We start from the raw sequence: 8,216 nt of genomic DNA on the forward strand, positions 1-8,216 counted from the left end.
CGGATGTTTTGAAACGCACGAGCTTCACAGTGCAGGTTTCTGCTGTCATAGGGCTGACGGTTTTTTTCGCTGACAGGGATTGAGTTTCTCGTGTCTTTTTCCTGCTTGGGGAGGCAAAACTGGGTATAGCTGGACTGGTTTTGGTGACAAGGTCAGTCACGTGTATTTGGCTAGGTGGTCTGTCAGAGACTCAAGGACGACACACTTGACACCCAGCGGCAGAAGGGGAAGGACCTAACACACAGTTACTAGAGTATGATGGTTTTTCACCGAGTATCATATTCGGCACTCTAGGGGAACTTCCACAAGTTATTCCTTTCCTCTGCCACGTATTTTGCTGAGGACAAGTCGTCACATTTCCTTCGTCGGCGATGGCTTTCGCATAAGGATTCGACAAGGGGTTCTGGACGTTTTGGGTCACTGTTGACGAACAGAGACTGTTCCAGGGAGGAGGCGGACTTTGCTTCCATTGAGAGTTACAATCATAGGCTTTTGAGGTAATAAATCATTATTTAACGCTGTTGATGAGTCTGTGTTGTGGAATGAAATACTCTCTGTTGTTCTTTCCAGGTTAGCGCATAATTTACTCTCTGTGACGCTAAAATACTAATCTGTATATGGTTTTTGCAGATAGGGAGAGAAGGACGGAAAATGGCTGTTTTGTTGTTGTAAAAAGTCAGTTTTGTGCAGGCCCACGTGCTCGATGAGATATTTAAAGATGACATGTTTTAAGGTGGTGGGTGAGGGGTAGCTGACATGTTTAGTGCACCGATGCTTTCTGTTTGCAGCCTTCCTTCGTTCGTTCGTTTCGTTCGTTCGTTACGTTCCCGTAACATCGGCACGGCTGACTCTGGCGGGAACTGTTGAGGCTACGCTAACCAGGAGACCGGCTAACCAGGAGACCGGCTAACCAGCGGACCGGCTAACCAGCGAACCGGCTAACCAGCGGACCGGCTAACCAGCGAACCGACTAACCAGCATACCGGCTAAGCAGCAGCAGCAGAGATAAAGCTAAGTGCACCATGTCGTACGCACCCCGTTGACCACCGTTGTCTTTTCGTATCTATGATTTCATTGGAGTAGTGACAACGTGGGGTGTGTGACACCTGCACGAACTAGAGCTTTTCGAACAGAACATTCTCATTTCGACTGTATTTACACGGGTTCAGCGTGTTACTATAATTTTCTACATAGTACTGGCATTTTGTCAGTGAACACTGGTTTTTTACGTGTTGAGAACGTAAAAGGAACATATTTTGAGTGAAGGCTCGAGGGAGGTGGAGAGTTTATACATAAACAGGCGTCTGAAACTTATACTTTTGTTGACTCTATTTAATTGTATGCCTGCGAGAGTGGATCGTGGTGTGGTTAGTTAATTAGTAGTAATTAACCGGTTCATAATCACCTTGAGTGATATATTGAAACGTGACACGTGGGGGCCAAGCCGGGATTTACTCAGTTAATTTCCAACTGATAAAGACCCACCAATTAAGGAGAACTAAGAGCAGATAATCTCGTCAGTGCTCGACTTATTTTCTGCTTGGTGCTACCCTTTTTTGTATAGTTTTGATCATATACCACACCTTAAGCGATTCACATCTTGCAGGAAATGTAAATTGTAATTTGTGAGTTATTATATGCGCTAACTGTGATTATCTCCCTTTCCTTTGTTTGTGAATCTTTGTTGTTGTACGTTCAGAGTTTTCCGTTGCAGAGAGCTGAGCGGGGTTAGCGGATTTGTTATTCGTTTTACTCAGTTTTCTCTACATTGTTGTTTCGCATTCTGTAACAGGTTACATTTCTACCGTCTTGTTTTACTTGGATTTTTCTCCATATTTTGACTTTGTTGGAATTTTGGGGGGGAAGGGTCCGAGGACTTCTGTCCTAACCAAGGCTGTGGGAGACACTCTGTTTCACCGCAAAAAGCAGCCGATAAAGTAGGCCACGGCTGTGGGAAACACTTTGTTTCACCGCAAAAAGCAGCCATAAAGTAGGCTACGCGATTTGTTCTACACCGTTTGGATTTTTCTTCTGCATTTTCTGGTTGCTGGATTTTTGTATCCACCGCTTTCATCACCGCGTGTTCTAGCTATAGCTGCGTTAGACTTATTTTGGTAATAAAGCTTTGCTAAAACTAACCATGGCTACAGGGGGATCTCCTACGAGGAGAATAACTTTCGAGACTCCTGGGAGCGAGCAACCGACTGAGCGAGACGCACGCGTTAGAGCCCGAAGCGTTCTAAAACGCTTAGAAGTGGAACGGAAGGAAGAATTTGAGCGACTGACAAGAAAAGAAGAACGTGACAGACAGGACAAGAAGGACGAACTTGACAGACAAGAAAGGGAACGACAGGCTGAACGAGACAGACAGGAAAGGAAAGAAGAACGTGACAGACAGGAAAGGAAAGACGAACGAGATAGACAGGAAAAGAAAGACGAACTTGACAGACAAGAAAGAGAACGAGACAGACAGGAAAAGAGAGACGAACGTGACAGACTAGACCGGAAAGAGCAGGCGGATCGCGAACACCAGCTAGAGCTAGCTAGGCTACAGGCCGAGAAGGGTACGCTTACTCAGGCTAGCGCGCCGACGTTTGTTGCCGACCGTACGAGACTGCCGACGTTCGACGATGACAAGGACGAGCTCGACGACTTTTTACGCCGGTTTGAGCGCATTGCATCCGACCAGAAGTGGGAAGAGGCCACGTGGGCTAGCCGCCTTAGCACCTGCTTAAAGGGACGCGCATTGCAGCTCTACAACGCTTTGGATGACGACGAGGCGAGAGACTATCAGGCACTTAAGAAGGCGTTACTCCAGCGCTTTAACCTGACTGCTGAAGCCTACAGACGACGTCTGCGTAACAGCAAGAGACTGAGCGGCGAGCTGAGTCATCAGTTTGTGGCACGCCTTAATCTCTACCTGCGGCGCTGGGTGGAGATGGCCGAAAAGGACTGGACCGTCAACGACCTTGCCGACCTCATTGTCATGGAACAACTGATGTCCAGCCTGCGACCTGAGGTGGTGACCTTCGTGCAGGAACACCAGCCAAAGACTACTCAGGAGGCAGCCGACTGGATCAGAGTGCACGAGGACGCCCAGGCGATCTCCGGCAAATCTTCAGGCTCACGGCCAGGAAAATCGGGAAATTCGGGTTCTTCAGGACCCAAGGACGGGAAGGACGATCAGGGACACAAGGGATCGAGTTCCAGATCTGACATCCAGTGTTACTACTGCAACAAGCGGGGCCACGTGAAGAAGGACTGCCACAGGAGACAGGCTGACCAGAAGGGCGTTCACTTTGTTGGCAGTGAGGAGTTAAGGGACGTCACGAGCTCATGCACCATTCCACAACTCTGCGTTCCGTGCTCCAGGAAACATTTTCAGCCCCACTGCAACGTCTACGTTAACGGAGTGAAGGGCGAAGGTCTGCGGGACACAGGGGCAGACATGATAGTGGTTCGGGCGAGTCTAGTTCCAGCTATGGCCTACACAGGAGACAGCATCAGGGTGAGAATGGCCGAGGCATCTCACGCTTACGACTTGAACACGGCAGTGATCAAGGTCGTAACCCCGTTGTTCACGGGGACCATTGTGGCCGTCGTCATGGACGATCCTCCATGCGACCTGCTCATTGGAAACCGGGTTCAGTTTGTGGACGGCGTCACCAGGGAGGTTCCCGTTTATCGGTCTCCCGACGTCATTTCAGTGCTCACGCGGGCACAGGCGGAGCGAGAGGACAAACCTCTCAAACCCCTACCTGCTGCACGAGCTGCCCTGGGGAACGTGACCCCCGCGCTTCTCGCGAAGGCTCAGGATTCTGACCCGACCTTAGCTACTCCTCGGGAGCACGCGAAGTCGGGGAAGGTGAAGCTGAGCGGGAAGCATGGGAGGTCAAAGTTCCTCAGGGACAAGAAGTTGCTCTACCGTGAGTTCAGCAACCAAGAAGGTACATTCAAACAGGTTGTCGTGCCTCGCGAGTTTCGCGAGGGTGTCATGGCAACGGCACACGACTCGATTCTGGGAGGTCATCTTGGTACCAAGAAGACCACGGATCGTGTCTGGCGCCACTTTTACTGGCCAGGCATCTGCACGGATGTCCGACGTTTCTGTGCGTCCTGCGATAAGTGCCAGAAGGTGGTTGCCAAAGGAAGGGTGAGGAAGGTCCCCTTAGAGAAGATGCCGCTCATCGACGAACCCTTTCGTCGGGTGGCAGTGGACATCATCGGGCCCATCTTGCCTGCGTCTGAGGACGGAAACAGATACATTTTGACCATGGTGGACTACGCTACTCGATACCCAGAGGCGATCCCTCTGAAATCGATTGAAGCCACGCGAGTAGCTGAGGCTCTGGTTACTATGTGGTCCCGGCTGGGAATTCCATCAGAGGTACTCACCGACAGAGGCACGCAGTTCACGGGAGGAGTGATGGCGGAGGCAGCACGACTGCTATCACTGGAGCAGCACTTCACCACTCCTTACCATGCTCAGTGCAACGGACTGGTGGAAAGGTTCAATGGCACCTTGAAGACCATGCTGAGGAAACTAGCTCAGGAGAAGCCACGCACGTGGGACAGGTACATCCCAGCATTGCTTTTTGCATACCGCGAGGTTCCTCAGGAGAGCTTGGGTTTTTCCCCATTTGAGTTGTTGTACGGCAGACAGGTACGCGGTCCCATGGCTATCCTGCGTCAAGCTTGGACGGACGAAGAAGCTGACGAGGAGGTGCAGACGACAGCGACCTACATCGTAGAACTCAGGAACAGGATTGAAGAGACCTGCAAATTGGCTCAAGAGAACCTGGGAAGAGCAGCACAGCGTTACGCGCGAGGATTCGACCGCAAGGCACGGCCGCGCAGCTTCAAGATTGGAGAACGGGTGTTGCTACTTCTACCTGTCAAACACAACAAGCTACAACTGCAGTGGCAAGGACCTTTTGAGGTGACAGCGAGGGTGGGCCAGAACGACTACAGGATCATGATGCACGGGAAAGCACGCCTGTACCACGCCAACCTGCTGCGCGCCTACATAGAGAGGACAGCCTACGGGGAGAAGAACAAAGACCAGAAGAACAAAGACAAGAAGACAGAGAAGGTGGCAGTCATCAGGGGTGAAACGAGGGGTTGCTCGTTCTTGAGGACGACCTTTCTGTCTGGAAACAGACTATCAACCTCTGCAATATCTTCAGGTTGCAAGGTTGGCAAACGCCAGACTTATGCGCTGGGCGTTGATTCTCCAACCGTACCAATTCACGGTACGCGTCATTCCGGGCGCCAACAATGTTGGAGCTGACTTTCTCTCTCGGGCTGTAGAGGAGAACATGACTGTGAGCGAAACCGAGGTTTCGTCTTGAAGAGGGGAGGTGTGTCACGATCGGGTGACAGAGACCAAGAAAGTGTCACTCAGTGGAGTGCCTGTTCTTGGTCGTGTATGATAGAAAGCGCCTGTGCGTGATATTGGGTTACAGCAGAGTTTGCTGACGGTGCTCCCGAGCACGGATGTTTTGAAACGCACGAGCTTCACAGTGCAGGTTTCTGCTGTCATAGGGCTGACGGTTTTTTTCGCTGACAGGGATTGAGTTTCTCGTGTCTTTTTCCTGCTTGGGGAGGCAAAACTGGGTATAGCTGGACTGGTTTTGGTGACAAGGTCAGTCACGTGTATTTGGCTAGGTGGTCTGTCAGAGACTCAAGGACGACACACTTGACACCCAGCGGCAGAAGGGGAAGGACCTAACACACAGTTACTAGAGTATGATGGTTTTTCACCGAGTATCATATTCGGCACTCTAGGGGAACTTCCACAAGTTATTCCTTTCCTCTGCCACGTATTTTGCTGAGGACAAGTCGTCACATTTCCTTCGTCGGCGATGGCTTTCGCATAAGGATTCGACAAGGGGTTCTGGACGTTTTGGGTCACTGTTGACGAACAGAGACTGTTCCAGGGAGGAGGCGGACTTTGCTTCCATTGAGAGTTACAATCATAGGCTTTTGAGGTAATAAATCATTATTTAACGCTGTTGATGAGTCTGTGTTGTGGAATGAAATACTCTCTGTTGTTCTTTCCAGGTTAGCGCATAATTTACTCTCTGTGACGCTAAAATACTAATCTGTATATGGTTTTTGCAGATAGGGAGAGAAGGACGGAAAATGGCTGTTTTGTTGTTGTAAAAAGTCAGTTTTGTGCAGGCCCACGTGCTCGATGAGATATTTAAAGATGACATGTTTTAAGGTGGTGGGTGAGGGGTAGCTGACATGTTTAGTGCACCGATGCTTTCTGTTTGCAGCCTTCCTTCGTTCGTTCGTTTCGTTCGTTCGTTACGTTCCCGTAACATCGGCACGGCTGACTCTGGCGGGAACTGTTGAGGCTACGCTAACCAGGAGACCGGCTAACCAGGAGACCGGCTAACCAGCGGACCGGCTAACCAGCGAACCGGCTAACCAGCGGACCGGCTAACCAGCGAACCGACTAACCAGCATACCGGCTAAGCAGCAGCAGCAGAGATAAAGCTAAGTGCACCATGTCGTACGCACCCCGTTGACCACCGTTGTCTTTTCGTATCTATGATTTCATTGGAGTAGTGACAACGTGGGGTGTGTGACACCTGCACGAACTAGAGCTTTTCGAACAGAACATTCTCATTTCGACTGTATTTACACGGGTTCAGCGTGTTACTATAATTTTCTACATAGTACTGGCATTTTGTCAGTGAACACTGGTTTTTTACGTGTTGAGAACGTAAAAGGAACATATTTTGAGTGAAGGCTCGAGGGAGGTGGAGAGTTTATACATAAACAGGCGTCTGAAACTTATACTTTTGTTGACTCTATTTAATTGTATGCCTGCGAGAGTGGATCGTGGTGTGGTTAGTTAATTAGTAGTAATTAACCGGTTCATAATCACCTTGAGTGATATATTGAAACGTGACAGCTACCCTCGGAAGTTGACACTGCACTTCTGCTGAGTCACTTCGACGGTGTTCAGTAGTGGGTCTGTCCCGAGCTAACGGACTCAGCCCACTACCTACTATGCCCCCTACTAACGACATTGACTGCTAAGTCGCGGAGCCAGACTAAGTGAGCGTCCCCTCCAGAGAGCAGACCGCCACCACGTCCCTCCGTCGACCCCCCAGAACGTCACACGTTGAAGACTGACAGCAGAAGTACTATTCAGGGAAGGATGGAACAGGAACAATGAGACCAAGGTCACCATGAGAGCTCCGGGCATGAAGGACCACAAGAGCAAGGACATTTTATAATTTTAGATGATTAATGAGATGAGGATGATTATAATGATGATGCTATGGATTTCCAATTTGGTTTGAGACTACGTGACAGGGCAGCACTCTACGCTTACTGTCATAATATATCCTGGTGTCAACCAGGCCTGAGAACTGCCGCACCTGCGGTGTTGGTCAGGTAAACAGAACCTGAGCACCCTCAAAGTCGCATTCGTTAAGTGAATGACACTCGGCTGTGTGATTCCAGCCTTCCCATAGGAACCATAGCACTTCCACTCTGGGTAGGAGCCGACCGTAGCCCGAAAAACCCACATGACCCTGATGGGATTCGAACCCACGACCTCCCGGCCCGCAGCCCGATGCGCTAACCACTGCGCCACGGGGGCCGGTACTTTTAGTTTTTATTGGATGGACAAGCATAGCATTGGCACCACACCAGTTATTTACATCGTTTAAAGCTGTTTGAAGTGAGGACTCTATTACTGGAACAGACTTTCAACTTGAATGAAGAGAAGAATCGTCAGCAAAAAATCACTCTTTCATTGCTATCAGAAATGTGCAGTGGCAGATCATTGATATACAGACAGAACAAGATCGGCCCAAGCGCTGACCAGAGAGAGAGAGAGAGAGAGAGAGAGAGAGAGAGAGAGAGAGAGAGAGAGAGAGAGAGAGAGAGAGAGAGAGAGAGAGAGAGAGAGAGAGAGAGAGAGAGAGAGAGAGAGAATTCACAAACACACACACGCACACAGAAACATACACAAGACAAAGCAAAGCCAAACCAATCAATAACAACATGTTTGCTGAACAAACAATAACTCTTACTTTTTTCTTTAACCAACATCGAAAGGTAAACGATCGTTACAGTTATAGCTCAACTTTCTCGCTCGGCCACAAAGCGAAAATAATCGTTCTTCTCGACTGGCATCAACACAACAAAACAAAAAGAAAGGTCAAGGTTTCCAAGATATCAACGAGAAAATA

The 8,216-nt window shown here is 49.5% G+C and overlaps 1 non-coding gene across 1 annotated transcript; it reads right to left on the reverse strand.

The window, feature by feature from the left end:
• Positions 1-7,548: 7,548 nt before the first annotated feature.
• On the reverse strand, positions 7,549-7,622 carry Trnar-gcg (transfer RNA arginine (anticodon GCG)). Its single transcript has one exon. It is a non-coding gene; the product is annotated as a tRNA-Arg (tRNA).
• Positions 7,623-8,216: the final 594 nt, after the last annotated feature.

The sequence above is a fragment of the Littorina saxatilis genome, linkage group LG14, assembly GCF_037325665.1.
Source record: "Littorina saxatilis isolate snail1 linkage group LG14, US_GU_Lsax_2.0, whole genome shotgun sequence".
Lineage (NCBI taxonomy): Eukaryota > Metazoa > Mollusca > Gastropoda > Littorinimorpha > Littorinidae > Littorina > Littorina saxatilis.